Below are 25,406 nucleotides of genomic sequence, written 5' to 3'. Positions count from 1 at the left end.
GTCGCTAATAAAAGTCTTTTAACATGAAAATAAATACATCAATACAAATACATGTCATAGAGAAGGAAGAAAATGGTACTTATCTGCTGCGGACAGCAAAGAAAGAGGAAGTGACATCGTGGGTCAGGATATTTATGGTTTAAGGTCGGAGTTGGGGATTGGACCATGTGACTGTGGGTTAAGCATCCTGGGATGTGTAGTTTTTTCATTTGTTGTCATTTGATTGGCTGCTGTTTGGATCAGTAAAAGAGAGAGATAGCATAATCAGAGCCTCTGTCCTGACATAGAATTCTGGGACTTGTAGCCTTCTTTATTCCGTTATGAAACAGATCTACTTGTCCCAGAATTCAAAGAAAAAAAACACACCTGGGCTGTCCAGCACATGACGCATGGACCTATGACGTCTGGCAGCTGTGTAAATACAAAGACAGCCACATAAAACACGGCCCAGCTTCTTCTCTTCTCTTGGAGCACTCCACCTAGAGATTTTATTACAAACACGGAGGCTCCTATTATGCTAACTTCTCTTGCTTTAATTTGAATAGCAGCCAAGACAAAACTACAACTCCCAGCAAACCTAGCTGGGGAACTACTAAAATATGTCATACAGAAGATAACCAATCAGAATAACAGGTGAGTATAAACATATTGACTGAGAGCAACAAGTCCTCTTTTCTTGCTGCTCCCAGTCAAGATAAGTACTATCTTTCTTGGTCATGTATTATGTACTTATTGAAGATGGTTATTTCATGTTTCTTTATTACATTTCTATGCTTATAAGAATGTATTCCTTATACGTTCATTTTAAATTACTCTTCGTGTTAGTTTTTTAGTTTTCCTGCCACTTGTTCATTCTATAATTAGATTCCCCAGCGTTCTAAAGCAAACGCCCGGGGCGCACGCTGTGCACGGCAGCGTTTCACAGCTTAACGCGAGCCTGCACAGCGTGTTAGAGCTCAACGCGTGTGAGCTCAGCTGATTTCTCAGCTTTCCCTTCATCTCGGTCACGCTTTTCCAAGCGTGACCGCTACAAAAAAATAAACAATTGCCGGTGAGCTTTTTCTTTGCTCTTCCCCGCGGCCATCAGCTGTTCCCTCAGCTGTTCTTCCTCCTCGGTCACGCGTTGACTAACGCGACCGTTTTGAATTACAAGGAAGCCTTTTTTCTTCGTTCTTTCGCTGTTTTTTCAATTTAAGAAAGTCATTGTTTCTTTTTTCTCCTCATTTACACTGCCTGGCTCAGTTTTTTCCCCTTATTCTGTAGACCGAAGGCAGTTTAACCCTACATTTCAAATTTTAAATTATTATTGAAATAATAATATTTTCTCTACAATGGAAAACTATTCCAAAGATGAAGAGGCTCAACAGTTTAAAGAGGATTTAGATTCCTTTATTCAGGACTCGGTCCAGAAGGCGGTTTCCAACTCAATTTCCAATTTTTCTAAGACTTTTGAAGCCTCTGTCAAAAAACTACTGTCTCTCGATTCTACATCTACCTCTTCCAAGTCCATGAAAAGAAAGGCAGACAATATCGGCATTAATTCTGACTCTCCGTCAAAAAATGTTTCTAACCAACCGTCCACTTCCTCCAATAACACCTTCCCCATTCAAATCACTAACCTGGGAGATACAGATGATGACATGGGTGATACTGACACGGATAAGGATGATCCAGACATAATGATCTGGTCAGGGCCTGTGGAAAAGAGGCGTAAAACTTCTCTAAATATATTGGGAGAGTCATCTAAACCCAAATCAAATAATTTCTTATTGGATTTTGCGGGTCAACCGATGTTTGACCCGTCGCTTATCCGTCACCCTAACTCCACCGAATGGACTCCCTGTGACCACGTGTCAGAATATGTTTTAGAAAACTTACGACAACCTTTGGATAAGTTAGTACGTAATAGACTTAAATCAGAGTGCCCCAGACCCTCCCTCCCCAACAATATTACTACCACTCCTTTTATTGATCCCAACATGCTAATGTTCTTTACTAAATTTGGAAAAGATCCTAATAAAGGGGTAGACAGAGCCTGGACCAACTGCCAGGACAGGTTGCTAGATCTCTCTGGCCCTCTCACAAGAATTTTGGATTTGGCTGAAGAAGCCAGAATGGAGGGCAAGAAATGTGACCCGGTCATCCTTTCTAATTGGGCCCAAAGGGCGATTTGCCTCCTTGGCAACACAAACGCCTCTATGGCGCAAGAAAGACGCAAAAGCCTGTTACTGAAAATTGACCCTAAACTCAACAGTCTCGCCTCCAAAGAGATGGGTCCAGAATCCAACGGCCTGCTGTTTGGAGACTCCTTTATAAAGGATCTTAGCAAATATGTACAAACTTTTACCTCTATGGACAAAGCGCAGTCTTCCATGCAGAAGATTTTTAATTCTCGTGTTTTTGGAAGAGCCAGCAAAGGCAGGAGCCGCTTTGCCGGCCGATACACCCAGAGAGGTGCAGTCAACCAGACCAGAGGCTCCACTTCCTATCAACAGGAATTCAAGCCACAGTTCTACCCACAAAGGTATTGTTCTTTCAGACGTGGCTTCATATCCAGAGGTGCACAAAACTCAGGTAAGCGCTCCTGTTTGTGGTCCATTGTTGGTGGGAGGCCGGACAGCATTATTTCTGACAAACTGGCAGTCTTTAACAGCAGATCCATGGGTTCTGCAGACAGTTTCAGGTTATCATATAGAACTCTATTCCGCTCCTATCCAACAATATGTTCCAAAACCCTTAAATTTTTCCAAACAACAAGACAGTCTGCTCTCTCACGAGATTCATTCTCTCATTCTCAAGCACGCAATAGAGCCATGTTCCCCTCGTCCTTTAGGGTTCACCAGCTCAAAAGATTTCCCATCTAAAAAAGGAAATACGGTCAGTTCCCAACAAGTCACAACTTACAATCAAAGGTCTAGCCCGGATAATCGGTCTTCTAGCCTCATCTATTCAGGCCATATTTCCAGGCCATCTTCATTATCGAGCGCTTCAGCGACTAAAAATTCGCCATCTTCGCGAAGGTTTCGCATATGAGGATCTACTTTTGCTAGATCACGAGTCCCGGATCGAACTCTAATGGTGGCTCAACCACCTACACGCTTGGAATGGCCGGACAATATTCTCTACAGCACCAGATCTTGTCTTAGAATCCGATGCAAGTCGCACTGGTTGGGGCGCAAGATGCGCTCAGTTCTCAACTGGAGGTTTATGGTCAAGAGAGGAGTCATCTCTGCACATAAATTGTTTAGAGATTCTTGCAGGTTCCTTTGCAATCCAAACCTTCGCCAAAGACAGGGTAAGTTGTTCTATTCTCCTCGGGATGGACAACCTTTCAGCAGTTCGGTATATAAATCACCTGGGAGGTACTCGGTCGAAACCCCTCGCCGAGTTAGCAAAAAGTCTATGGGAATTTTGTCTTCAAAACCAAATTTCCCTACGAACAGAATACCTTCTGGGAAATATGAACACAATCGCAGATTGGTGCTCCAGATACCTTCAAGACTCCAGCGATTGGCGTCTTCACCCTTCTATCTTCAACAATCTCTCTTCCAAATTCGGACGATCTCTTTGCCTCTCGTTTGAACTCTCAAATCCCTCAATTCTACAGTTGGCGACCTGACCCTCAAGCTTTGGCTACCAACGCTTTTCAACAGGATTGGTCCAACCAAACAAATTATGCTTTTCCCCCCTTCATTATGATCTCCAGAGTTTTGGCGCAGGTCCGCCATCAATCCACCAAAATATTATTGATTACCCCACTCTGGCAGGGACAGCCTTGGTTCCCTTCAGCTCTCGAATTACTGGTAGACTTCCCTGTTCTTCTTCCACTCTTTCCCTCTCTTTTGTTGAATCCACAAGGACAACCTCACGATCTGATACTCAACCACTCACTTCAGTTAGTCGCATGGATGGTTTCGGGTCTGCCTGGAGAACCCCAGGAATTTCGCAGGAAGCTGCTAGCTTCATACGTCAAGCCTGGGCTCCCGGCACAACTAAAGCTTACAAGTCAGCCTGGTCAATCTGGCATAATTGGTGTCTGGTCAGGGGTGCCGATCCCTCTTCAGCAGATGTAGTCCTTATCGTTAATTTCTTAGCCTCCCTTGCAGCCCAGGGCAAAGCTTATAGAACGGTGAATATGTACAGGTCCGCGATTTCCGCAGAACATGATCGAGTCAACAATAAGCCTATTGGTGAACATCCTCTAATTTGTCGACTGTTAAAGGGAGTACGTTTTGCCAAACCTCCTTTACCTAAGTATAATTCTATATGGGATGTCAATGTGATCTTACAGTTTCTTCTATCTCAACAATCTAATTCTCTTTTATCCCTAAAATGTATTTCTGCTAAACTTACCATTCTCCTCTGTCTAGTTTCTGTCAAGCGTATTTCTGATGTTAGAGCCTTAGATGTGACTTCTGTACAATATACTCCTCAAGGTGTTTTCTTCCAGGTTCGAAGAAGGACAAAGACTAATTTAATGTCGGTTTTTAACCCATACTTCCCTGGTCATGCTAATTTATGCGTAGGAACTTGTTTGAAAGAATATATATCAAGAACTAAAGATTTGAGAAGGCCTTCTGTAACTCAACTCCTCGTCTCCTTCAGGTCCCCTCACAATCCTGTCACGTCCACTACTCTGGCCCGTTGGGTAAAATGGATTATGAACTTGGCTGGCATCGACCTTTCCCTTTTTGGGGCCCATTCCACTAGGGGAGCTATGGCTTCCAAGGCCTTTTGGGCAGGATTGAGTTTGGTCGACATTCTCAAAGCGGCAGATTGGTCAAATGTCTCAACCTTTAGAACTTTTTATTGTAAACCTGTTTCTCGTGTGGCTAATTCAGTGATTTCTATGCTTTGAACTAGCATAATAGGAGCCTCCGTGTTTGTAATAAAATGAAGATTTTCTTAGCTTTAGTGAAAGAAAGTCTTGATTTTATTAAACACACGGAGGCGAGTATTATCCCACCACTTTTGTTCCTTTGTTTAACCCTCCCTTTGTTTTCAACAGGTCCAGCTACCGCTACCAACCAGACATCTTAAGGTTTTTCCTTCACCACACCATGATGCTCCGACTGGCATACCTTCTTTTATTCAGAAGTGGACTCTACTTCAAGACTTTCATCTTTCCTTTTTCATCCAGAACTCGATCAAAAGACTGTTAATATCATACATCATTTTGAAGCCTTATTTTCGATTTTTTTTGGCATGTGTTATTTTACTCCTGATTGTTCCTTTATTCAGAGTGGATTAACTGCTCTGCAAGAAAAGAGGACTTGTTGCTTTCAGTCAATATGTTTATACTCACCTGTTATTCTGATTGGTTATCTTCTGAATGACATATTTTAGTAGTTCCCCAGCTAGGTTTGCTGGGAGTGGTAGTTTTGTCTTGGCTGCTATTCAAATTAAAGCAAGAGAAGTTAGTATAATACTCGCCTCTGTGTGTTTAATAAAATCAAGATTTTCTTTCACTAAAGCTAAGAAAATCTCCATTTCGTTCAGTGTTCAGGCGCAGGCAGACGTTTTGGGTGTTCATATTCACAAAAGAAAGAGGCGTTTAAGTTTCAGTTTGAACGAAGCGAGCTAAAACAAACCGCTTTAAACACATCTCGAAGCTAAACCACAACTCCCAGAGCCGCCTCGTCGACCTCCCTGTTCAGAGTTAAATATTTCACTTCCTGAGCTAGAAGCAACAGTGACGGTGTTCTGACCATTTCCGACAGAGGACCTGGGGGAGAAAGCTATGTTAGCAGCAGTGTAGTGCGAAGGAAGCAATTATTAAGGTGAGCAGCTTTGCGTGGGTTTCTAACAGGTTTCCGCGCTGCACCCGTGCTCTTGCATGTACTGAATATGCAGTTTATTTTGTGGCACACGCTGTGACCGAGCGCAGCTGTTCGTTGGGCGTGCCAGAAAACGAGGGGCTAAATAACAGGGGCGAAGTTTCACCCTTGAGTCAGTACAGCCGTTTGATATTTCACTGTCATTAAATTCCAACACACCTCTTTGATTCAACCATTTGATATATTGTTAGTTGATTCGTTTTTGCTTTCGACACTCCGCGTCCCCAACGCACATCATTTGCATGTACTGCTTCCCTGTCAATCTGAGTATTTGTTGTGCCTATAAATACTGGGAGGCAAGTTCGTTGGAGCAATCCAAAGACTGCTGAGGATTGTGGGGAAAATGCGCATCATAGGGCGGAGTGCTGGACGGTTTACTAAGCCTGTCATTTTCCGAAGGTTAATAAAAACGAGCATTGGGAAAGAATAAAAATAGAACCTGTTTTCTAATACATTCGAAGCTGGACATGTAAGTAGAATATATATGCTACAGGCAAAGTTCAAAAAAATCTTTGGTGGGCATAACTGTATCTTATGCATACAAACATGGAATTTCGACACGCCTTCCGAAAATCCACAAGTCCATATCATAGTACAAAGCAGAGATTTTCTGCTGTTACTGTTTTCAGCAAAGTTTCAGACGCGATAGAACCCTATGACTTGTTTTGTAGATATTAAAGTGATTGCTTGTTCGAACTAACCCTACTCCTGGATTGTGACAGAGCTGACATTTCGTATCCTCAGGGCGAAGCAAAAAATACATTTGCGCAAGTTATTGTTTTCGTTTTTAATTCTCTTGAACGCCGATTTTTCATGTCAAGAATTTTCTAATGCGATCAGCTAGATCCCTGCCTAAGCCTCACGCGTCCAGCAATGAGAAAAATCTCTGATTTAGTGGATTTCACTTTCAGTTAATGCCTGAACATATAGGTTCAGACGAAGGCAGCAGTTCCTCAGCATGTCACCACAGGCATGGGCATACTTTCAATGTGCTGCTGAATCCTGCCTAAGGTGTTAATGGCTGGACACTTCTCATTGGTCTTGAGGTTTCTGGGTATAGACTATGTAAGACTGGGTAGTCTTTAATGCACTTGAAGAGTACTCTACTTTTGCAGGTGGCCTTATTGATGGTGTTTCTGTATTAGGTAGGCTTGCCACCTTTGATTAGCTGCCTGTGCGTGAAACAAAGTTGTTTCAGGAAGGTAGTGCCCCCAAACAGCTATGTGCATTTACGTTTCTCCTAATGTCTGATAGCTCTTTTGATCTCAATGACCTCCTGGATGTGCACAGGATCAGAAGCATTTTCCCCTCACTAAGCGAGTTCTGTATGAGGAGTCGACATCTGCTGTTCATTGAAGGATGTTAATAAGTCCTTAAGCAGGACAAATTAATTACAGTGGATGGCTGAGATTAAACAACAAGAGACCTTACTGTACTTGCAAATAGGTCCACTAGAAGTGGCTATAAGACAGGTGCGCGACTATGAGGAAACAGCCATCATAAACCCTCTACACCACATCCTAAAACCAATACAACTCGGAACTCTGGATAACTTCAATGTTTTTATAATATCATTATATTTATTAATGTCCAAAATTCATTCTTATTTGGAAGAATTAGGAATGGTCCAGAATGTAATTGGATGTTGAGTTCTTTATTGTCATTATTCTTCATATAAAATCGAGTTGATAGTAGCCAACGCGGTTCATTCTCCCAAAACATCTTCAAGGCTACAACATATACTCAAACTGATATTCACTGTACTGTGTATAGAATTAAAACACATATATACATATAAAAACAAACCTTCATCAAGTCTGGTGAGACTGCAGCAAATCGTGATTGAGCACCACCACGTTTCCAAATATAAGACAAATCATCATCCAGTTGTCAGTTACAAGCTTGATGACTATTCCTTATCATATAGTTCATTATACTATATTTAGACCTGATAAGTCCCCATTCTGTTACCAATTTTGTTATGATCACAAATTCAGCTCTTCCTGCTCGAATTATATGGTCTGATATATGATAAAAGTTTATAAAGCGCTGTTTTAAATAAAGGCATCTTGACCCTAAGTGGTAGTGCAAAAGACCTGGCTCAGGAAATTCTATAGCTTATAGGAGAAAAAACAGGTTCTAATATGTTTTTTTGGAGCATGCATGATTCTTCATGTTCTTTATTTTGATTAGAAGAGAGTTCCACAGCTTAGCTGAGTGCAGACGAAATTACCTACCTTCCCATTTGTTGCATTTGGTTCTTGGGTACCACCACAACCTTTGCCTCTGAAGATCTAAGATGGCTTCTGGCGAGATACCAACTAATCTTTGCTTTGTTTGAGGCTCCGTTCCTGTCCTACATATAGCTCTGTTTGCCATGCAGAGAGCCTTAAACATGGAACTCTGACAGACTGGCAAATAGTGCAAGCTCTTCAAAGCCTCTCATCTACAATGATGTTTGAAAATACCTAAAATCAATCTTTCAGCTGAATTTTGTGTAACCTGTACTGTAATGCTCGTTGCCTGAGTAATTCCTAAATATAGATTATTACAATTGTCTAGACGAGAGGATATCAGTTCTTGAGTGACCATTTTGCGTGAGGGCAAAGTACGATATGGGAAGATTTTCTTTAGTACCCTAATAATGCAACAACAGGTTGCCTCCACATGTTTAATATGGGCTTTAAAGGATAGCTCTTTTTCAAAGATGACTCGTAAATTCGGCGCCAAGTCACCCAGTTGGGGAGCCATTCCCAGTTCCAAAGGCGACACTAAGCTAGGCCAGATGTTTGGAGAGTTGCCAAATATTAAAACTTCTGTTTCCTCCGGATTAATTCTCAGACAATTTTCTCATTCCGATGTCACTTCTCCCATACTCATTAAATGTTACTGCCACTGTTGTCGAGTCCTTTGAGGTGTTAATTGCTATCTGTGTATCATCAGCATAGGACGACACTGTGAAACCAAAGGACCGTAGCAACTTTGCCAAAGGAACCATGTAAAGGTTAAACAATGTTGGACTAAGTGACAAACCCTGTGGAACACTACAGGGTAGAGAGAAAAGTTGTGATCCAATTGGCTTTCATGCCACTATTTGAGAGAAATGAGGCAAGAAGATTTAAGCCCTGTGTTAAGGCCCATGTGTGAAAGTCGAGCTACTAGCATTGATTGGGCCACAGTGTTAAATCCTGCAGAAATATCTAATAGTATGAGGGCAGCACCACCTCCAATATTTAGAATACTATGATCATAGAGGTTATAGGAGGTACTTGTCTCTAGTGAAAAACTCTTTTCTACTTCTTTCTCACATACCCATACAATAGTGCACAGTCGTTTTCCCCACCTCTTCATTCTCTTCCCCTGGATGCCTCAGCATGGATACTGCATAATTGCATACTTTTAATGTTTTTTATATTTCCCTATCACTTGACTAGCCAGCAGTGAATGTGTTAACAAATGCTCCCCGGCTGTACAAAGACACATTTGGATCATAGTCTCCCTTCCCTACCTGACAGCAGCTAAAAGCACGCATTTCTATGTAAATATTAATTTGCAACTGATGTCACTGTATGCTGCATAGTTTGCAGATGTAAAAAAAAAAAAAAGTAGTTTCTAGATCAAACAGGCCCAAAGTTATTAACAGCGTGGTACATGATTTGTAATGCAGCACCATATATAATGTTGACTAGTCACCTGCAGCCTATGATTGCGTAATTAGCCATTTGAAGAGGTAACAGCATTGCCATATAGTGTAAACATCCCCATTTGATTGTGTGGATTTACAATTTTATCAGCAGCAGGAAACAACAAACACTGGCAATGCCCGTAAGTCTGGCTTTAAAGGAATTTTGTGTGGCGATTTGAAGCATTAGAGGTAAATGAGTATATATTTGTGTGGAAGTAAAGAACTTTACAATAATATTGGTATAGCTTAAAGAATTAGGTGACAGACAGGTACACTGTCAAGCCAGACCTAAAAATCCTCGTAGGTTAATGACTGCCTTCCTCCCATCTGTGCTGCTGCTAGAGAAAGAAAGACAAGCACCATAAATTATCTAGTTATCTAAGACACTTTTACAGCATTATATTGTCAAATGTATGTCCCTGACAGGCCAAGCCAGCTGGAGAAATAAACAAAATGATCACATCCGCTTGGAGGGCAAGCACTTTTTTGTCCGGAAGCACACATTTCTACCCAATCAAAACAGGTACTCAAGACTCCCAACGTGTGGGCGGAGCAAAAGCTCTTCTCTAGTGTTGCTCACATAATTATCTGGAGACAGCTGTCTTCACTATAATCCAAACAAGGTGGATGATCTTTCTTTTTCCTGATTTTTTTTAAATTTTTTTATTTCTCTATTAAAACAAATTAATGACTAGAATAAGTGTGCCGTTTTCAAAGCTGTATTATTTTAACAAGGCGCCTAGGCATTAGAAGGATCGCAAATATGTTGTATTTTCTTTTGAGTTTGTACCAAAAGTACCTACTAATGCAATACACACATACAATTATGAAATGTAGTTTAACTTTCTACAGAGCTGATCTTGTTGGATAGAGGTGCCATATAATTGCTGCATATTTTGTCTTTCCTTGTCACATACTTTAGTCACCTCTGTCACAAATTATGTATTTTGTCAGACAGCCTTCATCTAACCTTGCTCCATTTATATATTGTGCACACTAGCCCTTCTTTCGGTCCACTGCTTTGCCTTCATTATTGATACAGGGGTAAGATACTGAACACTGTCAGGCCCCAAAACCTGATGCCTGATTGGGAAAGGTTCCTAACCTACAGCACATGTTTCCACACAAAAACAGCTGAAAACTGCCCCTGCTTAGGATTCTCCTAAAGCTTCGAGAGGATCGAAATGCTTCCTACCCAACACCTCCCAAAAAAACCTTTGGGGTTGGGTTGGGCCTGAGCACCCTTAGTACCCAAACGACAGTTCTAATGGTTACTCTTTCCCAAAGAGTGGTTTTTAGTTGAAATTTGCCAAGGGGTCTGGCTGAACTTGAAAATCCGGAATTCCAACAGTCAGTACTAGGTGGTTCAAGAATTACTCTTGCCTTGGAGCTACCTACTGTCGTGAGACATGTTATTTCTCCTTAAAGATGCAGTCTGGCATCTGTGATGTTGTTTTCTTTTTTGGTTGAGCATAAGCGTTGGACCTCGTGTATACTTTTTATGGCTTAAAGCGATTTCATTTGTTGGTTGCAGTGTCCTTCAGAAATTCTCACTTGCTAGTGGTCAGTTCTGCCTTTTTCTCCCTCCTTTTTCTGTTTCAGAGCAGTGACAAACTACTGTATTAGTCCACTTTAGTTTCTTTATCTGTTGCTGTGACAGACTATTTTTGTTATTTCTTTGGTGCTACCCTTTCACTGTGGGTGTTTTAGACTGGTAGTTACCTGCGTTTTTATTGCAGTATTCCGTTCCTCCAATGTCGCTGACATTTGTTTTGGCTTTATTCCAGTGCCGTCCTCGTTTACCTCTGGCTCCCAAAATAAGTTTATTTTACAAAAGAAACTCTGGTTGTTAAGCTCTCCGTCCACAAAAGCCACAATATGCCCTTTCTGGTAGAATGTAGCTAAACCTAGAAGCAATGATGTAAAACTTGCTTGGCCTCTCATCGCATCTCAAGTCTCTCTCTCGCAAGGGCCTCTCCCTGCCAGCACTCACGACATCGCACACAGGGCATTGTTTGTCTCCTTTATTGGTGCCATAAATCTTCTTAGGCTGCTCTGCTTCTTGAAATACAAGACAAGAATGCTTGCAAGACTTTTCATTTTGTTAAAATAAAAAAGGAAATACTTTTCCAGCCTATGCAGTCATCTTGTCTCTCCTCAAGGGCTTGTTATTTCTGATGTCAGTAGCCGTCAGTGACCACCAAAACGTGGCAAGAAAAGACGAAATTGTGAGACAGGGTTGACCAATTTATGTTGCAAGAAAAGTCCAGTTCTGAATTTACAATGCCAATAGCTCTAACTCAAGAAAATGTGAGACCTATTGCATTGCAAATGCCTCTTTTCCTTGTGTCAGTGGTGATGATGCTGTTTATTCGGTTAACCCACAACAATATGTACGTACCAGAAACAGGTTTGTGATTGCACTGATTTGTGGCAAGATGACTTATGTTACAGCTGAACCATTTTTCAACTAATCCAGCAAAGTTAAGTAGTGATCGCCCATATAAGTGGATGGTCATTTCTTTTTATTATAAAACTTCAAATACATGAATATATCCTAATTCATTGTCCTGACTATTCTGCAAAAATGCAAGAAACTTGTTAGCTTAAAGGAGATATGATAATCCTTCCAGTTTACCTTGTGGATGGGGACGAACATAAAATGTTTATGGTTTACCCATAGAATTTTCAGTTTTGATTGTTTTTATTGTGATAAGGAGATGTTTAAGATGCTGTTGCTGAGAATAATTTGAAACATTAAGAGTTAGAGTTGCATTACGTAGAGTAGTTACTGCCAATGCGATACTAACCGTGTTCGTCTCTTTTATTTGATATATTTAAAAACTGTTTTTTAAAAAAGAAACAGTCTTAAAAAAAAAAAGGGGTTGTTTTAAAGTGCAACTGGCTGTTCCATATGCCGCACCCTGAAGACACTTTATAATTTGAGGACATTCCATGAAAATAAGAAGACTGATTATTGTTGATTTAGATGTTTATGTGGGGGAATTAATATAGTTTTGCTTTGCAAAAAACCTGTTTCTGAAAGTAAGTTATTCCTTTTGCTAAAATCATCATCTTTTAGAGACAAAGAGGCCCAAACAACTCTCTTGTAGAAAACTGGTACTTTCCCTTTGGAAGAGAGGCATTTCAACCCATTTCCGAGAGAGAGATTTGAAACATTTTGTCACAGAGAGGCTACTTTGATGACTGAACCCAGCATCCTCTTGCAGCATGCCACCTCCTCCTTGTGAGACTCGTGCCAATCCTTCCCTAATGAGGGCTGGCCGAAGCACCATGTTTAAGTTAACATTGCCAACTTCACTTTTTAGTCCAGATCTGAACAATGCTTTTTTTAACCATACATGTTGCCTCTCCATGTTTGTGAGGATGAGTCCCTATTTGATGTTCCTAGAAAATATTTTTTTCAACTTTGTCATGTCCAGAATACTCCTCTATCCAAAGCAAGGTGACAGATACAATTTCCCACTGCTTGTAATGCCACCTCTTGAGTGTTTCCTAGTGCTGGCATGAAAGGGCTTCCTCAGTTCATGAATGCTCTATAGGCCAATATAAGACTGTTTTATTCAGACTCAAACCACTTTTCAGCAGTGTAAAGGTTTTGTGAGAACTACATCAAAGGGAATACAATAATTGGTGAATATATGCTTATGGCATAATTGTGACCAAACAGATCAGGTCAGCCACAGTTTCTAGACTGGGTAAGTGGCAACCTAATTCCAACCCCTTTAGAGTCGATTACATTGCCTCCCTGAGCACATTCAAACATCCTTTCAATAGGAAGACTGCACAGAGCACCACATTCCTCAGAAGCCAGGCGCTTCCTCTCACTCAGGCATTTTTGCCAATTTTTCTAAGTTGTGCTGAGGGTAAATTCAGACTGATGGCATGATTTTATATATTGGCGGACGAGTTACTTCGACACAACGGTGATGGATATCCCATAGAATATTATGCGGTTTAGATTTCAGCGGATGAGATGTCCGCCACTGTTGTGACGGAGTAACTCGTCCGCTAGTATCTAAATCAGGCCCTGAGTCTTTGTGAAAGGCTCACATCTATTTACATTAGGCACAACTAACTTTTTAGGAGAGTTCACAGAAGTCTGTATTGAAAAATGTCATCAAAATGAAGATTGAGTGTCCCAGGTGACTGCCCATCGACATCTAGGAGATATCTAGCGTGAAGCTCCTATATTTCCAGGTGAAAGGCCTAACTTCAGCCTCCCGATTTCCCCCTGCTATTCCTCCCGCAAGTGAGAAGCAGAGGCCTCCAAACACTTCCCTCCTATTTTTTGTTCCTCACAAGGACGGAGAGAGGCCAAATAATGAGGGAGGAGGGGAGACGGGATCAGTGTGGGAGTGTTCTCATTGAAAAGCAGCACAGCAAATTGCAGGGTTGCTGAATGCTTGGAGCTCAGAGTCGTTGGAGCCCATTCAGGGGTTTAAATACCGACTCTATATAGCTGTCACATAAATTCACGCCCGTGACTTGGCCCATTACAGTTCTGTACGGATTTCCAATAGATGGGGGTGGGAATCAGTGGGGTCTACAGGTGTTCTTAAAAGCATAACTACAGTAGCGGCCCCGCTTTTCTAGCTTCAAGTAGCTGCCTTTTATTTGTTTTAATTTTACAGTAGATGAAAATGTAAATGTCTTCTTGAACCCCCTTCAGCCCCCACCCCCATCTGCACTCCATCGGGTTAAAAGAAAAGAAATGAGGCTTTCTCTTTTAAAGGCCTGGGACAATGCTGGGGTCACAGCTAATGTCATAGCTGTGTTGCTCAGCAAGAGCACAGAGAACTTTTTTGTTCCCTGAATTGCTTTTTTTATTTATGGAAATTGGCTTGAAGTTTAGTGAACCAGCCTGGAGCAAGTGGAAGAGAAACAAAACGGGGCGATAAACGCATCCAGAGCTTTCTGGGACCGGTGCCTACTGACACCTGTGAGTTACAAAGGCAGAGCCCAGAGTAAAAGAAGCATATGAAGTGGTTGTGCACGCTTTTCAGTAAGAGGGGTACAATGACTATTTAGTTGCCTTGCGTGATGAAGATGAAGAAGTGCAGATATTGTATCTTTACACTCTAGAAAGCTCATACAATATTTGTCCATGTGGGCCAGGTGCTCCCATTCCTAAAACAGGCCTGTCTCTTGGCGGCGGATATTCAAGGCTTAGAAAGACGGCTTAACGCTCAGTTATAGTGTTATGCATTGCCATGGTGGAAATCTAGCTTTAAATCTCATACACAGTAGAACGGAGCCGGGCTCCTGGCTTGGATTACGCCATATATTAGGTAAGGGCCCGGTCAGAATGGTGTGCAAAGTAGCTCCATCCTTGCATGGTGAAGGCAGACAACTGAAAGTCTTGGAACATGATGTCAGTGACATTAACACAGAATACTAGGCGATCGTTGGATTCGAGCTACCCTAATACTTGCTTCCATGGGTGTGGTGGCACAGAAGTTGACGAAGATGGCTTTGTTGGGATAAGCATGAAGGTTAACTCGACCAAATGCACGTGACCAACAGAACACCAGCAGTTGTTTGTGGTGCTTTTGTTTTCCGCACTATTTGTATTGCAAAATATATCCCTGCGTCAAATATTGACACCAGAATGCATTTCACATTAAAATATAGCATGAATTGACTGGTTTTCATTTTGCCTAATTGTGTATAATTTCGTGGAAAATTTGCATAATTAGGCAAAAGAAAATTACACAAACTTCGCACACCCCTAGTTTCCAGTTGTACTACTGGGAACTTTTCTCACTCGAGAAGCCCCTTCCCCCTACCGCCCCATGATGTTAATGGGTGTCCTATTCCTCATCCCACCCTGAAAGGAAGGTTTAATCCACCAGCACTTTGCAGCAGTAAATCTAAACCAATTCCAGGGTGAAAAGGTTTAGCAAAGGGTTGCCAGGGCTCATAAACTTGAGATTTTTGTGGGCAGTCACAAAGTCCAATGCATATCACACCTTTATCCAAACACATCCCACCCTTTGCATGGAAATTACTCTTGTCTAATTATATGTAGCCATGCTATACAGCTACGCAGGAATTAATGCATTTAAATCCTGCCATTTTCGGCCATTGCATGTACATTAATGGCCGAAAATGGCACGAAAAAGTGGCCTGCGAGAATACCCAAGCATCACTGCAAACTGATTATGCTCTTTTTGTAAAGGGAAAGCGGATTTTCTGACTGCTTTTTTTGAAGAGCAGTGCACATATTTCCTTTTTCCTTCACTATTGCCGTCACCATTCGAGAGGTGGTTTAAAATGGTTGATAGGTACAACATTAACGTAGCCCTTAGTTAATTTGCCATGTGATACCATCTATGCTCCCTAGTGGGTGGTCTGAATAATTCGTTGTTTGGACTACCAGGTACATTTCTTCAGATTAGTTAGATTGCGCATGCTATGGTCAAACGGGTGTGTGGCCTGAATACGAAAGTGGTCCTTTATTACTCCCTATCTTCCGAAATGCTATTTTCACTCAATAGCCAGGCATTATTATCTTCTATCTGTAACTCGAGGTCACACTGACAGGTAACGGAAGAGGGTTACTCGTCTGACAAATAGTATCTGAGATATTGGAGTAATGATGAATCTGTGTGGAGGTGTTCTATTTGAACCTTTCCTTACCAGGATTGCATCCACATCCTTGGTCCAGTTTAAGTGCTACTGTAGTCTTCTGGCTTGTCTGGGTCATTTCCTATGTATGCTCGGCTTCCTCAAGGTTTATGCATACCTGAAAGAAAACATGACCCAAACTCGGATTTGGGTATTGTAGTACAGTAAACCTACACATAAATATCCAAGTGGAGTGGGCTCATACTCCATAACTGGTTACAAGGAAACTTATCGGAGTCCTCCCACCACTTCTGCGGGGAACGTTCTTACCTTCTGCCCTATGGCATCAGCTCCCTTCTATACTCTAAAAAAAAATAAGGTTGAGGCAAGAGAAAGTGAACGTAGGCTGGGCACCCTTCATACTCAGCATGCTACATCAAGATAGACTTAGCAATTTGGTACTTTTGTGAGGGAATCTCAAAAAGAGGAGGGTCAGTCCTACCTTACGGAACTGACTCCTACCTAAAAATCCACTCTCCTGGTTATCAGAGGTTTCCTATGCACCTTAGGTATTCTGGCACATGCCTCACTTCTGAAATTCTACTTCTGCATTTCCTGACAGAGCTTTTTTATTTTGCTACAGTTGTAGTGATGGAATATTATGCACAGGCTAATACCAGACAGGTTTAGGCTCATGTGGCTATCTAAGAACATAGATTGGTCACTCGACATAGCACAGTATATTTTAACACAGAGAGGATTTTGAGTTTCCCACCAGATGTTTACGGGGAGTAGCTGGCAATTCTAAAGGCTGAAGGATCTAGGGTTCTTTGCAGTTGTTAATCTTGCCTGCACCACGTGAAGTGGATGATCAGTGCTTTGGGGCTACTAGATATATGGGGCTGGAACAGTGATAGTGGTACCAGTGACTACCAATCGGTGATCCTTGTGTGTATACGGTGTAAGCTGGGGAGGTGTTTTATGTGGAAATAGCAGCAGCCAACCTCTTCTTTCATCAGAGCTAAGAAAATTAGTCAAGGACCCAATTTACCCTTAGATTGTGCTGTGGCGCATGATGTTACAGTTTGGTTGAAGATGGATGTGTGAATGGGCTGTGGAGATGAGATTGTGTTGTGGTTTTGGGAGTATAACTTCCATTGTCTATTTACTCACTTGGGCACTTAGTTCATTGTTTTATATGGATCCACCATGATCGCTTGGCTGCTTGAAAACTCTTAGAGATATTATAGGAATGTGTACTAAACTGTTACAATGTGTATTGGGCGGTTGCATCGAGTAGCGAGGGCCTGTGACTTGTGTATTTTAAGCAATATGTTACTATACCGCCTACCATTCTAACACTTCACCTACAACAAATTCCACCCCTTTATGTATTTATTTGACAGTATTTATATAATTCAGGAACATTAACATAGTACTAGCACTTTACATTTACTTTAACTGAAATGCTATGAATGCTCTTATCGTGTTTTGAAATGGGAAGAAACGTTACATATTTAATTTGAGACGGATAAAACTAATAAAATTTGGATGCCGCTCTCCGAAGTCTCCCCCTCAGCTCTTTCAGCCTAATCATTGCAGCATATATTCCGTTGTTTATTCTGGTCGAAAAGACAATTTTAGCTTTATAGTTAATTTGCGATATCATATTATCAATCGCTAAGGTAGTTCTCTCTTCCGCTTCATTTCCCAGCTGTTTTGGTCTTGCTACAGGCAGAATTCGCTAGCTTTCATGGGTTTTGGATCTGCCTCTGCCGTTTGGTTCCCTACTCCCTATTCAAGAGTTTTCCTCCATATACGTTTGTTTGTCCTTCCCCGGTGCATTTTTGTTTTCATTCTGTTTTTTACTGGGTAAGTGCATCTTCAACGGTTTGCACTCAAGAAGAGTGCAGGGCCCTTCCTCTTTTACCCTAGTTCCCACGGTATGCCTGTTTACACCCATTTTCCTTTTCCCTGCCACCCTTGCTCTGTTTCTTTCTTTCTCTCTCTTGCCCCACGCCCCTGTTATTTATCTCCTCCTACTTCCTTGCTCTTTTTCTGTACCACACCAGTGCTCTCATGCACCTCCCTCTGTCCAGTCTCCTCTTTGGAACCTGGACACACCGGAGACCAGCGTACATTGCTCCTATTGACTTTGGCAATACTTATACAATAGTATATGTTTTTCCTTTGTTTTAAGGCACAGAGTGTCTAGAAAAATAAACAATTCAGACATAAATCTCTAGATAATGAATGGTTCTAGGTTATTTTAGAAGATGGCTGGATCATTATATTTTTTAAGTATTGTATTAAATCACAATATACAAAACTTAACCAATGTTGGTTATCTACAACAAATGTACTATGTCACCTGTTGGATTAAATGATTTGCCTGTAGCCAGGTCTGTTATCAGTCCTTTTATTACCGCAGCAGCTGAGCCTGTACCCTTGTAGCTGTTGTACTACAGCACGGTCTGCACAAGGGTCGGACCTGTAGTTCACGCTATTAGAAAAGAAGCCTTCTGCGAACCCTTCTGATCTGGCCAGTTTCACACCCATAACTGGGCAGCTCATTTTCATGTATTCTCTTTAACAAGTAGGTCCAGTATAGTATTAACCACACAAAATCAAGCTTCCAGTAAAATTCTGATCTTTATTTCACAATGTGTCCATTTCACCTATAAGAAAACCACAGAGCAACACCGCATCCAGCTACCTCCCCACCGCCGCTGGGGCAAAGTCACCCAAGAACAACTGACCAGCACCCTCAGCAACAACCCTCCACCCGACGCAATCGACCCGAGCACAGCCGCCATCAACCTCCATCAATGGATCCTCGACTGCGCCAACACCCTTGCCCCTCTCAAGAAACCCACCACCATCCAAGGAAAGAAAAAACCAGCCTGGTTCACAGACGATCTCACCACCTCCAAAAGCAACTGCCAGAAGCTCAAAAAGAAATGGATCCAAGAACGCACACCCAACAACCTCGCCGCCCTCAAAAACGCCAACCGCGAACACCACCAACGGATCCGCACCGCCAAGCGCGCCCACTTCACCGAACGCATCAACAACAACACCCACGACTGCAAAGAACTCTTCGGCATCGTGAAGGAACTCTCCAATCCGAAAGCCAACTCCAACGACATCCCGCCCTCCCAGAAACTCTGCGACGATCTCTCCACCTTCTTCCACCAGAAAATCACCACCATCCACGACAGCTTCATCACCGGTTCACCGCCAGACCTCACCCCTGACGTCTCCTCCCGCGACTGCCGCCTCACCGCCTGGACCCACGTGGACGAGGCAGAAACCATAGCAACCATGAACACCATCCACTCAGGCTCCCCCACGGACCCCTGCCCCCACCATGTTTTCAACTCAGCCAACGCCACCATCGCCCCCGAACTCCGCAAGATCATCAACCTATCCTTCACTTCTGCCACCTTCCCGGACAGCTGGAAACACGCAGAAATCCAACCCCTCCTCAAAAAACCCAAGGCTGACCCCAACGACCTCAAAAACTTCCGTCCGATCTCTCTCCTCCCTTTTCCAGCGAAAGTCATCGAGAAGATCGTCAACACTCAGCTCACCCACTTCCTCGAAGACAATTCCATCCTGGACCCCTCACAATCCGGATTCAGACGAAACCACAGCACTGAGACTGCCCTCCTCGCCGCCACAGATGACATCAGACATCAAATGGACAACGGCGAAACCTCAGCCCTCATCCTCCTCGACCTATCAGCCGCTTTTGACACCGTCTGCCACCGCACCCTACTGACCCGCCTCCAAGATGCCGGCATCCAAGATAAAGCCCTCCACTGGATCTCATCCTTCCTCTCCGACAGAACGCAGAGAGTCCGTCTCTCCCCTTTCCGCTCCAAAGCCACCAACCTCATCTGCGGCGTCCCCCAAGGATCCTCCCTCAGTCCCACGTTGTTCAACGTCTACATGGCCCCCCTCGCTCAACTGGCCCGCCAACACCACCTCAGCATCATCTCCTACGCCGACGATACCCAGCTCGTCCTCTCCCTGACCAAAGACCCGCTCACCGCCAAAACAAACCTCCACGAGGGACTAAAATCCATCACCGATTGGATGAACAACAGTCGCCTGAAACTCAACTCTGACAAGACGGAAGTCCTCATCCTCGGACGCACCCCCTCGGCCTGGAACGACTCATGGTGGCCCTCCGTCCTCGGACTCCCACCCACCCCTGCCAGCCACGCAAGAAACCTCGGCTTCATCCTGGACTCCGCCCTCACCATGTCCAAACAGGTCAGCGCCGTCTCCTCCTCCTGTTTCAACACCCTTCGAATGCTCCGCAGAATCTTCAAGTGGATTCCAACAGAAACCAGAAAGACGGTGACCCAGGCCCTCGTCAGCAGCAGACTTGACTACGGCAACGCACTCTACACAGGCATCCCAACCAAAGACATCAAACGCCTCCAACGTATCCAAAATGCCTCCGCCCGACTGATCCTCAACATACCTCGCCGAAGTCACATCTCCCCTCACCTAAAGGAACTCCACTGGCTCCCGGTAGACAAGAGGATAACCTTCAAACTCCTGACCCACGCTCACAAGGCACTTCACAACACCGGACCCTCCTACCTCAACACCAGACTCAACTTCTACACTCCAACACGTCAACTCCGATCCGCCAACCTCGCCCTCGCCATCGTACCCCGAATCCAGCGCAAGACATCCGGCGGCAGATCCTTCTCCTTCCTCGCCGCCAAGACCTGGAACTCTCTCCCCACATCTCTTCGCCAGACCCAGGACCTCCTCACATTCAGAAGGCTCCTCAAGACCTGGCTCTTCGACCGCTAATCCAGCAGCGCTCCCCCCCCCCCCCCCCCTCAGCGCCTCGAAACCCTGACGGGTACATAGCGCGCTTTATAAATACCATGATTGATTGATTGATTGAACGGCCAAAGTACAGTTCTCTTTGACCAGCCAGGGTTTCAACGGACCAGAATAGAATCCTCCAGCGCACAAAAGCTGAACCGAACATTAACACGGCTTGTTGTCTTGAAGATATAACGTGTCTTCTATTCATATAACAAAACAAGTGAACATAAAATATGCTAAAAGTGTTATAAAGTAGAAAACCAAACCAAAACGTATCAATGATTCCAAAATAAAGAACACTAGTAAAACTTCTGACTAAAACATACTACACACAAACCTAGCCTTCAGACCAAGCAGGAGCCCTCCTAGACATACCTACTAATACCCTTTTTTGTTTCTCCACCTTGACACAATTCTGTCCATCCTCTCGCCCTTTTAACTCCTCCTTTGACAGCACCCATGCCAGCTTCTCCATCTTCTTGCACATACCTATTGCGATCACCTCTTGTCCCCTTTCAACTTTCTTCCTGTGTCTCTTTATCCATTATCATAAACCTGTTATAGTGCTCACCCTTTTGTCTCCACACCTTGTCACACGTTCCACTGCTCTAATTTATTGTTACTCTCATGTGGTTCCTTTTATTACCATTATTCTGAACTACAAAGTTCCCCAGGACTTTCTTCCCTAATAAGGTTCTTCAAACTTTGTGAACCTACTACTCACTCTACCAGTCTTGACCTTCACCCAATCTCCAACTCATACACACTCCTTTATGCAGTCTCTTGTGCGCCTTCCCTCACCACTTCAGCCTCCATCAATCAAGCACCATAACCATGTTGGCATTAACTTAAACCCAAGTTCTCTCCCTCTCATGACTTGGGTAGGAACTTTACCAGTGACACTGACAGCGCTATGATGTTCTCATTTTATGTCCACAACTTTCTGGCCACTGCTCAGTGCCAATTACATGGCTCCCTTAATCACTTTGTTTGCTGTCTCAACAATCCCCCTGGCTTACTGGAACAATCCCACCCTTCTGCAAGAAGTCATGAGATTATGAGTGCTATTATTGGAATCAAACACACTTTCTATCTTCCTGGTTATGGTGTGGCGTAAATGACCCTCATGGCCCAGACCCTTGACCTTTTATTTTCTCCCTTACCCCGTCTTGAGGACATGAAGCAATCACTTGCCACTAGCACACCACCCTCTTTTACTGACAGTTCACCTAAAATCTTGAATGTGGTATCACCCCACGTGAACTGCACTTTCCAATACTCCAGCTTCCTACACTACATGGAGTACTATTTATTCAAAACTTTATCCTTAGCCATAGCACACTTCCACTCTCCACTGCATGCTATACCTCCACACTCTTTCATGGCATCCTGATTACTGACAACAACCTCTTGAGCATGAGCAAATTCACCTTTAATCTCACTGGCTCTTATTGTCACCATCTCCTCCCTACTCACAGGTAACCTTGACAAATTGCTCACCTGTTTGCTGCGCCAACTAGAAGTATGTTCCAACGTCTACCTATAATTTTGCAGATGAGATGCCAATTCTGCTAGCATTGTTGATATCTTGTTAGCCCTACCTGGTAACAATACCCTCAAAAGTGATTTATGTACTGTGTATAACACAACTTCAAAACCCCAAATGTATGTTTTGTAATACTCTGTGCCCCAAGCCGTAGACAACACCTCTTTCTCAGTTACTGAATGGTTTGTTTCTGCATTGTTGAGTGAACAGATGGCAAATGCTGCAGTTTTTTCCACATTCTTATGCACTTGGGATAAGATGGCTCCAGGGCCTCTGGCACTCGCATCTACTATCAAAGTAATCTGTTTTTATATTGAGTTGTGTTATATCATTTATTATGTTCATTGTTAATAATTTCAAAGCTCACCTATTGTGTCCTGTCCCACTCAAAACTCTTCCTGTTGCGTGACAATACTGTAAGATCCTCCGTTTTCCCTGAAAAGTGTTTGGGAAAATTTGCATAACATTCAATGAGCCTCATAAATCATCTAAGTTGATCCTTGTCTTTCAGTAATGAAGCCAGGTTTTTAGCCTTTAAGATGTCAGCTTTTGGCCAGACTCCTCTTTTCGAAATGGTGTATCCCAAGCACTCCACATCTCTCTTCAGAAATTTGCATTAATCATTCTGCAGAATCAAACCTGCTTTGCCTAATCTGTCAAACACTTGTTTGAAAATAAGATTGTTTTCTTTCACACACTCCACAAACACTAGAACGTTATCCTCCACAATGGCACATTTGTCATCCCCTCAATTACCTTCACCATCATTGGTTGGAAAATACTTGGAGCTGATAACAAGCAGAAATCAATTTGAGGGACCTGAAGCACTCCATCCATTGTCATGAATACGGTCTGCTTCCTAGAATTTTTGCAAAGTTGGATCTGATGATAGGCATTTTTGAAGTCTGACTTCAAAAAAAAGTCCACCTTTCAACAGTAGTTAATTGATGTTCGATAAATGGAAGGTATCTCCCACAATTTTCTAGTGGAGTCTGCGAAGGTCTCCTCAGAACTTCAACTTGCATTATGCTTTTTCAGTTACCCCATTGGTGATGACCAAATAATTGCTTCTACTGGCTCCATAATGCTGCACCTCATCATCTGTTAGCAGTCTGATCACTTCATACTTTATGATCACAGGTACTCTCCTCAAAGCATGCTTGACTGGTTCTGTGTTCCTCATAAGTTCAATCTGGAGTACAAACCTTAACTACAGGCATAATTCCCCCTTTACACATCTTTGGCATTTTTCATAATATCCTCCACCACTATAACCTGATCTGCAGCCTGCTGATTTTTGTAAAAAAATATGCAAATCGTATTGATGCACCCAGCCTGGAAATGGGCAAAAACACAAACTTGGACCACAAAGAACTAATGGTATCAGTCTCACCTCCTTGGTAACTGCCTGGCAGTATACCCCTGGGCTGTAATACTGTCCCTGGCTATTCCTTCTGAAACTTGTTCTATGATTATGTACATATACCCTGAATCAACCATGAGAATTAAGTTTTTCCCATTCATACCAAAAGAGACCTAGGGTCTACTTTTCCTGCCATTGGCTGTGATGATTTCCTTCAAGCAGTGCATACAACAGTCTTTCTGTCTTCTCCAATTCCTCTTCTGATAGTGCTGCAATCAGGTTCTTAGTATCTTTGTTTTCTTCTTTTTTTTTTTTGTAAATGTTCCTTCCTTGCACATTTCCTACGTTTTCTCTGAATGGCGAAAGTGCTTTTAGTTTCAAGGCTGCAAAAATGTATTTCACGTCTGTGACACCCTGTGAGTCCCTGTCTTACAGACAAGGATGCCCCTTTGTTCCCCGTTTGCTGTGCTTTGTCCCACGTTTAGCTTATATCATGTGCCTCAGCATATACTACACTCATCACATTCATCCTACTCAATCACTGCTATCTCTGCCCTCTTGTTGGTGTTCCTCTTCCACATCTTTCTCTAATTCTTCCACTTCTTTAGATTTCAGTGTCCTCCTTCAAAGACTGGTTTCTAGCTGCCCTTAGTCTTTCCTGGTTTCTTTTACTTAAGCAGTACTCTATTAACTGATCAGAATAAGGTTGTCTGTCCTCGCCCTGCATGTACAATTTATGGATAATTCGCGTAGTCTGTCCTCAAATTCATCAACAGATTATCCATGTCTCTCTGATTGTTTGTAAAATGTGTGTTAGCCTTTTTGTGTTTAAATATACATTTGCAATAGATTTGTTATTTCCCTTGAACTTCAAGTAGCTACCTAAATATATATTGGACCTCTTTGCCTAATGCAGTTAATAATGGTACCTTTTTCCATTCTGATCTGAAATCCTGGCCATCTAACTAGTTTTTGAAAATTTCCACCTTTGCTTCAGTGCTCAGTTCGAGGTGGGGCAGCTTGTCCAAAGAAACATAGAGTGAGATTGATGCAGTGTTTTCTATGGGCACAAACAATTGTTTTTTGTGTTTCAGTGGTTGTCCTTGTATATCCTTCTGAGACAGTACATAATATTTGAAGGTAGTGCCACAACTGTGGTGTTTATCCCAAGCGATACCCTTATAAACTCCAGTATCACAACACTTGCACATTGTGCTTTGATGATGACCACAATACATTTGTCCTAAGAGAGTTACAGAGCCCTTGGTCTTAATGCCCAGTCTTGTTTTTTGGTAAGTGTGGCCTAGCACTAGCTCTTGCTTGTCTCGATTTTGCCTCCCTTATTCATAAATTCGTAAACAAAATGTGCATGCATAGAGGGGCTTTGGATCCACCCTTTTCATCCGGTGATCTGCTTAATTGTCATTCATATCTTGTTCCTGCCACGTCAACATATTGCATGTGCAGTGACTCCACTTCAGCTGATGGCTGTCTTGCAGTGTGAGTGACAGCATTTTGCCTCTTTAC

General features: G+C 42.7%; 1 protein-coding gene across 2 annotated transcripts in view; it reads left to right on the top strand.

The window, feature by feature from the left end:
• The first annotated feature begins 5,668 nt into the window (after nt 1–5,668).
• The window catches only part of LOC138287951 (deoxyguanosine kinase, mitochondrial-like), a 65,926-nt gene continuing 46,188 nt past the window's right edge, over nt 5,669–25,406 (top strand). The window contains exon 1 of one of the 2 annotated variants that reach the window (XM_069228990.1): nt 5,669–5,780. The gene's annotated coding sequence lies outside the window, so the exon portion shown is untranslated. The remainder of the gene's footprint in view (nt 5,781–25,406) is intronic. The other variant, XM_069228989.1, reaches the window with a different exon arrangement.

This window comes from Pleurodeles waltl, chromosome 4_1, assembly GCF_031143425.1.
Source record: "Pleurodeles waltl isolate 20211129_DDA chromosome 4_1, aPleWal1.hap1.20221129, whole genome shotgun sequence".
In the NCBI taxonomy this organism is placed as follows: Eukaryota; Metazoa; Chordata; class Amphibia; order Caudata; family Salamandridae; genus Pleurodeles; species Pleurodeles waltl.
The sequence above is the reverse complement of the archived record's forward strand: the minus strand, read 5'-3'. Positions and strand labels throughout refer to the sequence as shown.